We start from the raw sequence: 9587 nt of genomic DNA on the forward strand, positions 1-9587 counted from the left end.
CCATGGTGGAAGCACTAGTGGAATACAATCTAGCATAAGAACCAAAGTAGGTACCCTAAAAGGAACCAGACACCAGTCAAGCACCATTAGTTGATGAATTTAAGAAGGACACACCATTAGTTAAGGCTTATGTATATCACCACCTGCACCACCCAGCAAGACTCTAATCAGCAAGACAACAACCAGCAATATGGCACCGAATTAGCAACAAGGATAGAGGCACCTGGAAGATACAAAGAGAGGCATGGCAATCATCCCCCAACACATCATTACAAAGGAACGACAAGAACTAGTTTCCACCTCAAGAAATAAGCGTAGCTGAAAAACCAGGTGTTTGACTTTCTCTTGAATGGATGGATGCACGTGCATGGTGCTATCAGACTACTCTTTTGAGTAGATCTTATTATTTATGTTCTTCTCATGTTTTGGGGATGAAACATGCTTTAATGGGGGTAGAATGTAGTATAACTATGGGTGGATGATAAGGGGTACCTAGGGATGTACCTAAGGGAATAATATGATGTAAATGCAATAATCCCATGTATTTGATGTATGGTATTGAGGGTTCATGGTATAACAAATGGTATTACCCTTGGTATTGTATGTATGAAACCTATATAAAGGCTAGAGACTCTTTATTGGGGAGATGTCAAGTATTGTATTGTAGTGACAAGAATATGGCTTGTGGAGTGTTCTCCTTCCTTAAGGAGTAGTTGTATGGTGTTACCCTACCCCAATGGTTTTCTATCAATAAATATATGAGAATTTATATATATACTTGGACTTCTCTTGGATTTATATTATTAAATTTTTCAATTTATTTGCAAGTTTACGACACAAATTGGCACCCAGATCGATAAAAACATAAACAAGTTGGTTAAAAAGAGTACCTTATATCTCAACCATTGCGGATTAGTTCTGAGATTGATGCTCCTCTAATTTCATGTTAATTCTATGAACACTTATGGTCACATTTTTCATGGTGGAAGCCTCTTGGATATTTTGCAAATGTTGAACATATTTCACATGATAAGGGAAATTTCGTAAGAGGTGATGCTCCCCACATCCCCAACACTTCAACGGTTCTTGTTCCTTCCCATTAAAATGTTTACTATTCAGATCTATCTGTTTCATTCCAGTCCGAGTTTGATTCTTTTGCGACGAATTACCATTTTTGTTGAAATTTTGACTTTGGTGAGCCTTACTAAAAATTTTAAAAGAGGGAGATTTAAGCCATTTTCCTTATGCAAACCTATCTTGTTTTTTGTAGGGCCAAGATTTTTACATTTTCTTTCCTTTTTTTAGCATGTTGATAACATATTCTTTCCCTTCAAATTACTTTGTCCATAGTTTTTGGATTATCATATTCAAATTCCCTTTAAAGGAGAGAGGAAGGAAATTGATAAATAGTTATGCCTTTGATTTTTCTTCACGAATACAAGGCACATATCTCAAAAGGTGAGTAAATTTTGTTACCCATTCATCCATGGTCATTTGACCAAGTCTTAATTCATGAAATTATTTGCATTATTGTCATAATATCTTTCAGTTAAATATTTTTCCTTCAAGAATCTTTGAAATTCTTCCTAATTAACACCCTTGTCTTCCAAATCATTTACAATTCTAAATTCTTCCCACCATAAATATTCTTTGCCCTATATTTGATATGTAGTTAATTTAGCTTTCAAATTACTAGCATAGTCATAAAATTAGAAATATCGATTAATGTTGAGTAACTATGCCTCTGTTGCTTCCTCTAAATCTTCGTCATAAGTTGGGGGTCTAATTTTCTTGAATTCTCCTTATAATTTTAGAGTCATGTTTCTTCCCTTGATTAGAAAAAATTTTAGTTGGATTATGCTCCTCCACTTCTTCATATTTATCATCATTACTTTTATCTATGTTATCTATTATTTTGTTTCTTTGGAGGTTTCTCCCGTGTCTTCCTCTTCCATTACTGGTTCCACAATTTTTGGATTTGATCTATGTGTTAATTTTTTGATAAGTTTTTATTGTTTGGAACTAACCTTTAGTAGCTTTGCATTACCTACACGATGACTAGCTAACTTTGTTCTCAATTCTCTAACCATGCTCAACAATTCCATTGTAGGCAATGGTGTTTGTTCTCCCAAATGAAATTAGATATTTTCTTCTCCTACATGTGCTCCTATAGGTGGTTCCACCATCATTTCCACTTCTTCTCCTCTTTACATTTTCTCTTTTTATATAAGACAAAGCATTTATTTTGTTAAGCATAAATTTTCATTGGGTTCATAGGCCATAGTGTTATAACCTATTGCTCTCAATATACCATATGTAATATAGCTATGAGTTAAATTCTTTTAATAACTTTAAAACATACTAAATAATTTCAATTTCTTCATTGACAATAATATCTTTTCTAAGTGAATATATGTACTTCATAATTGATATTTTGATAAATTTAATTGTGATTTCCACAACTTGCACCTAGTTTAAGATTACAGTTGGACATAAATGAAAACCATTCATTCTTTTCTAACATAATTCTTCTCTCAAATTATCAAGTACATATTTATGTTAGCTTCTGTGTGATGGGTTACACTTTTGGGCCAAATGTGGCAATGAAATTTCTAAATTCTAATCTTTTATTGAATTGAAGCCCTCAAAATTCATATAAGCATTGTGGATTTTGATTTGGAGTAAAAATATAATTTGTGGAGAATTATTTTGTTGTCCAAATAATATTTTTCTCAACAAAAATTAGTGTCGTTAATATGTCAATTTTTCATTAAATGAAATGCTTGTCCTTGCAAATTTATGCGCATCTTAAGAGGTATGCATGTGTTCGCGTAGCATAACTTAGTCTAAAATGTGTAATATATATATATATATATATATATATATATATATATATATATATATATATATATATATATATATATATATATATATATATATATATATATATATATATATATATATATATATATATATATATATATATATATATTAGCATGATCTACACAAAGAGAACTAAGATTTTCATATTAAAAAAATATTTTTATGCAAAATTATATGTTTTTATTACTTTTCGAAGTTGGCAAAGTATTATTTCAATTGCATTTTGTAGACACGTGTTTGCATAAGTTTGTTTTTCAACTCTTTAAATAAATTAAAAAACCAAGAGTACCGTTTTGAAGAGGACTCGTAAGTTAGTGGTATTTTTTGAAATTTTTTCGTAGTGTATATTTTATGTTATTGATTTTTTAATCAACCTCTTTGAAACTGCCTAAAAAAATTTCAAGCATTATGTTTAAAAGAAATTAGATGAAAAATATCATATGAATTTTAAAATGTCAAACTCATGTGCCATTAGATAGAGGAATCCTTCATGAATCCAACATGGTCAACTCCATCAAATAATGACAACTTTTTCCCTAAGTCCACTAGGGTACAAAATGGTATTGTAGAGAAATATACAGAAGGGGTGCTAAAATTTTGGTTTTTAGGACCTCAAAAGCTTGATTGAGCACTTAAAATGATTGATCAAGTGCTTAAATTATAAATTTAAATAGCTCGATTGATGGCTTCTTAATCCCTCGATTGAGTCATGTATGTGGTTAAACAAGGGCTTAATCGAGCTATATGGCTCAATCGAGCTAATGAGCTTGATCAGCCTTTTAAAAATAAAATTTTCAAGATAGAATACTTATGTGAATCTCGTAGATTTAGAATCAAGAAAGATACAAAATTTAATCCTTTAATAATTTAACCAAGTTGATATGATATTATTTTGCTAAAAATGAAAATTCAACTCGATCTAGGTTATGAACAACATTAAAAAGAAATTATGTTATTGCACTGAGAGGCACATTCTACAGCCCAATATGGGGCAATGTGTAAATATGTTTGTTCTCGGTGCAATTCTATAGCCCAATATGGGGGAAATGTGTAAATATGTTTGCTCATGCTGAAAATATACATTATCATATACCTTGAATTTGAAAAGATAAAAAATTCATTTACCTTCCACAAAAGTTTTTACCACATTGAAATTCCAAATTACCTAGAATTTTAAACATATTTACTCTTTACTAAAGTCAATATTGTTTCTTAAATCAAAAGAAAAAGGTTAATTTAATACAAAGAATCAAAAATCCTTTAAATTTTATATAAAATGGATCCAAAATATTTTAATATTTCTTTTAATTAAATCTCTATAAAATAATCTTTAAAACAAAAAACCATCTCTTATGGATATATTAAAGCTTTTAAAGGCATAAAATATTTCCAAGTCAAAGTTGTAATAAACGTTGTCACATTTAAAAATATCAACTTGATGTAATTTTCCTATAATTTTTGTTATCATGTCATGTAAAAACCTCATTAAATCTAATATATATATATATATATATATATATATATATCTATATATATATATATATATATATATATATATATATATCTATATATATATATATATATATATATATATAGAGAGAGAGAGAGAGAGAGAGAGAGAGAGAGAGAGAGATTTAATGAGGTTTATATATATATGTATATATATATATTATATATAAACCTCATTAAATCTATCTATATATATATATATATATATATATATATATATATATATATATATATATTTCCACTGGAAAAATCCGTAATTTTCATTAGATAGAGAAAATTACATATTGTAGATGCGTTTGCATATGCTGTATTCTGAGTCTGTAGGAGACTCTGTGCTGTTAAGATACACCACGCAGGGTGTTCTGCTTTATAAAACAAAAATTTGATGTTTGTGCATTGTTATATATCAGTTTTCGCCTGTATATAGGCCACGCAGGACCCCTTACAGTTGGTATCATATATATATACTATCAAAAAGTTCAAAAAATTACATTTGAAAGTTCTTTTCACTTTATTTGAAACTCAAGGGCTGGGAGCCCCCTGTTGCTGCTGATCCATATACGGCCGATGGTAGTATCGATATTCATCAGCCCCCCTCTGTTCTTGTACTATCCATTCACCTCTGGGTAGTGACGCGGCCTCCTTGGATAGTTGGTCAGCGATGTTGTTATGTTCCCTGTAAATGTGATTACAAGAGATATTGTTAAATTCCTCCTTGAAAGTATTCACCTCATTTAAAAGTATGCTGAGTGTGTGAATGTGGCAAACTGATATGCTATTGAACCAATTAATGATAATCTTTGAGTCCCCAAAAATGTTCAAGTTGTAGCACTATTGTCTCAATGAGAAATACAATAGGTGTCGAGGGATATGAGTTCAGCAAAATTGTTGGTGCCCACTCCTAACCCCATCTTTACTTTGAAGAAATGGTGTTCATTGATGTAAAGAATGAAACCCCCACCACAGCCTTGTTGATTTGCAGCACCATCAAAAAAGGCCCAGGGGGTAGCTTTATCAATGCTGGGAGGTGGATGTGTGCGGTGATCTTTTGGGGGAGTGGGTTCCGCAATTCGTGATAAGCAGAGATAATTCGAGCTTCAATGTGAGGCCAGCTCACTGGTTTATTATCGAAAATGAACCGTTTCGTGCTTGCCAGATAGACCAGCTGGCAATCAAGGGTAGACACAGTAGTTTTTTCCCATTGTTACTTCCAGACCAGTCCTCCCATGCTTTAAGAATATCATTGCCAGACCATATGCCCGTGAAACCGATGGAAGAGGATAAGTTCCGCCAGAGTGTTTGTGTTGCCTCACAGAGTAGGAATATGTGTTCTGTGGATTCCGATTCTTGCTTACACAGAATGCACCATGTTGGTCCAAAGATAGCTCTATGAGTCAGATGCTCCCCCGTGGGCACTATGTCTTTCAGGATGCACCAAAAAAAAGTCTAGTGCGCGGGGGTGCAGTAAGCTTCTAGATATGACACCACCAATTCATAATCGGATCTAGTTGATTATGTTGAATCAGTGCGCCATAACCAGCCTTTGGGGAGTAAATACCATGATCAGTCAGGCTCCAAACTAATTCGTCAGGCCCCTCTTTTAATCTGATGTGGGATTCGAGGAGAGCTTGTACATAATCTTGCCATTCTTGGTGCCATCGAGGAGGAAGGACGATCTGCTGTGCCGATTTCCAGGCTTGTGAAAATAAATTCGAATTTAGTGGGTCTGCTATGTGTGAGAAATACATGATCCCATGTGCATGTAAATATACAATGAGATCTCTGGACAGGATATGTCTTCCTCCACATCCGATCCACAGATCCAGCCCAATCCTTCCCGAGGATCCATCATTAATTCTCCATGCCAGGTTGTCTCTAATAAGGGGAAGGGAGTGGATCAATGCCTTCCATACAGATGAACACCCCATCGACGACCAAGATGGAAGTCGAGCCCAGTCCAGCAGGTTTTGTGGCCATATATATTTATGATATGTGATGTGAGTCCATAGATTCTGACCTGTCAGCAAGGTCCAACCCATTTTTGCAGCTAGGGCTTGGGCAAATTGGGGGAGATCCTTCAGTCCCCATCCTCCCCATTTCTTTGGTAGAGCAATTTTTTTCCAATTGATCCATGCAAATAATCTTTTGTCTTGATTCCCATTCCATAGGTATCTATTACATAATTGCTTCAGTCTGGTTAATATATTCCTGGGAATCCATGCAAGAGCCATCCAGTAAACTGGAGTAGCTTCCAGAACCGATTTGATAAGCACTAGCCTACCCATTCTGGACAGATATCTGTGGCTCCAAATGGATAGTCTCTTCTCCAATTTTGCCACCAGCCAGACCCAATCTGCAATTTTGTGGCAAGTGGGCTTGAGCCAATAGCCCAAGTATTTAAGTATATATATTATTATTATTATTATTAAATCTGATATTAATATTAACAATTTAATATTAATATTAATAAATTTAATATTTTTGGATTAATATAATATAAAATTTGCTATATTATAATATATATTAAGATATTAGGGTGTATATTAGCTCCAAATATATATGGGAGGGAAGAAAAAAGATCTAGAGTGATAGAGGTGGATACATAGAGGGAGTGACAATGGAGAGATGGAGATAAAGTGAGGGAGAGAGAAGAGGAGGAGTGAATAAAGAGAGGAGAGAAGAGAGAGGGAGAGGAGAAGAGTGTGGAGGACAAAGAGAGGGAGAGAGAGATGGAGTGGGGGGGAAGATAGGGAGGGAATAAAAAATACTTATAGAGAGAGAGGGAGTGACAAGGGAGAGATAGAGAGAGAGTGTGTGTGTGTGTGCAAGGATGAGATAAAAATACAAAGGAGAGATGGAGATAAAGGGGCAGAGAATGAAAGAGGGAGGGAGATAGTGATAGATTTGGAGGATGAAGAGAGAGAGAGGGAGGTGAGGGGGAGAGACAAAGGGAGGTGGGAGAGAAAGGGAGAGAGATGGAATTGTAGGGGGAGATAGAGGGAGGTAAGAAGAAAGACATAAAAAAGAGAAAGGTGGAGAGAGAGAGAGGGATTAACTAGGGAGATGTAGAGAGAGGGAGAGAGGAGAGTAGGAGGGAAGAGATAGAGAGAGGAAGGGAGAGAAAGGGAAGAGAGAGAGAGAGGGAGGGAGATATAGATAGATAGATAGATATAGAGCAACAATGTATATGTTTGTGGGGTGATATAGACAGACAAATGAGGAGAGATAGGGGGAGATATAAATATAGATGAAAGGGGGAGAGAGGGAAGAAGAGAGAGATAGAGAGAGGGAGGGAGGGAGAGATGAATAGATATGAATATAGAGAACGCGTGTGTTTAGGGGAGTGAGATAGAAATACAAACAAGGAGAGATAGAGGAAGATATAGATATAGATGGAGGGGTGAGAGAAAGGGAAGAAGATTGCTTGCACTAGATGCATTGATTTCAATGTAGATGTTGATTTCTAATGTTATTTGATTTCTTGCACTAGATGCATTGATTTCTAATTCTATTTGATTTCTTGCATTAGATGCATTGATTTCAGTAGATGTTCTAATTTATAATCTTATTTGATTTCTTGCATTAGATGCATTGATTTCAGTGTAGATGTTGATTCCTAATCCTATTGATTGTTAGCACTCAATGCATTGATTTCAGTGTATATGTTGATTTCTAATCCTATTTGATCAGTTGTATTAGATGCATTAATTTCAATGTAGATGTTGATTTCTAATCCTATTTGATTGTTTGCATTATATGCATTAATTTCAATGTAGATGTCGATTTCTCATCCTATTTGATTGCTTGCATTATATGCATTGATTTCAGCAAAGATGTTGATTTCTGATTTGATGTAACTAGATGTATAGTGTACATTAATTTCAAGGTAAATAGACTAACACTCTGCATTGATTTTAGTGTAAGCACAAAAATTTATTGACGGAATACATTGATTTATATGTTATAGTAATTCAATCATAAATAAAATACTTGAATTTTCATCTCAAACAAAATGTTCACTTAATTGAAATGTTTTCTTCTTGAAATTGTAAACTATTTTTAATTAACTACATTCTTATTATTTTCATTTTCCATGCTTCATATTGGATTGTAAAAAGTGTAACACACACGCACACAAATATATATATATATATATATATATATATATATATATATATATATATTATATATGACTAAGCTCTTGTAGATAACCTCAAGCGAAATAAAATCGAATAAAACTTATTTGTAACCTTTACATCTCCACATATTTTAAAATTGAATAAAACTTATTTCAATCATAAGGAATTGATTGAAATACTTGGATAGCTTAGCAAATTTAGGAAAGTTGATAACATTATATAAAATTATAGAAATGTTATCATATATTGTTGTTTACCAGAAATCTTTTAAAATTGAATAAAAAATATTTCAATCATATTTGTATTTCTTAATTGGACCTTGAGATAAGGAATTGATTGAAATATACTTAAAAGAGTTGGTCATGCAATGGTATATGGGTGGGTCGAAAAAGAATTTCATATATAGATTTTTTAAATTATAATATGGATGACTTTAGAATTCAAATAATTTATTTTTAAAAACATTGTAATAATATACATGTTGATTGCACTAAAAGTCACTTTCTACAAACGAATATGAAACATATTTGTAATTCCTTCCATGCTTGATATTAAACTAATACATGATGCATCTCATTTCTTTTTAAGTATCAAAGTGACTTGCATCATAATAATATTGTACTTATATCATGTTATGACTAATCTCTTGTAGATTACATCAAAATAAATAAGATTGAATAAAAATTATTTCAATTTCATTTGTGTTTTTTAATTGAACCTTGAGATAGCCAAGTAAATTTAGGAGAGTGTATATTTAATTTATATAAAACTATAGAAACATAAATTTATTTTTTGCTATATTAAATTCCAATACATATGGCTTAAATATCATGTTATGATTGAACTCTTGTAGATGGCCTCAGAATAAATAAAATTGAACAAAAAAAATTTGTTGTTGACAATACATCTTTTAAAATTGAATAAAACTTATTTCAATTTCATATGTCTTTTAATTGAACCTTAAGATAGCCAAATAAATTTAGGAAAGTTTATATTTAATTATATGTAAAATATAGAAAATATATCATTAATTGTTTTTTGGTATATTAAATTCCA

Source organism: Pinus tabuliformis, chromosome X (assembly GCF_031772625.1).
Source record: "Pinus tabuliformis cultivar Carrire ecotype Pingquan chromosome X, CPIR1, whole genome shotgun sequence".
Lineage (NCBI taxonomy): Eukaryota > Viridiplantae > Streptophyta > Pinopsida > Pinales > Pinaceae > Pinus > Pinus tabuliformis.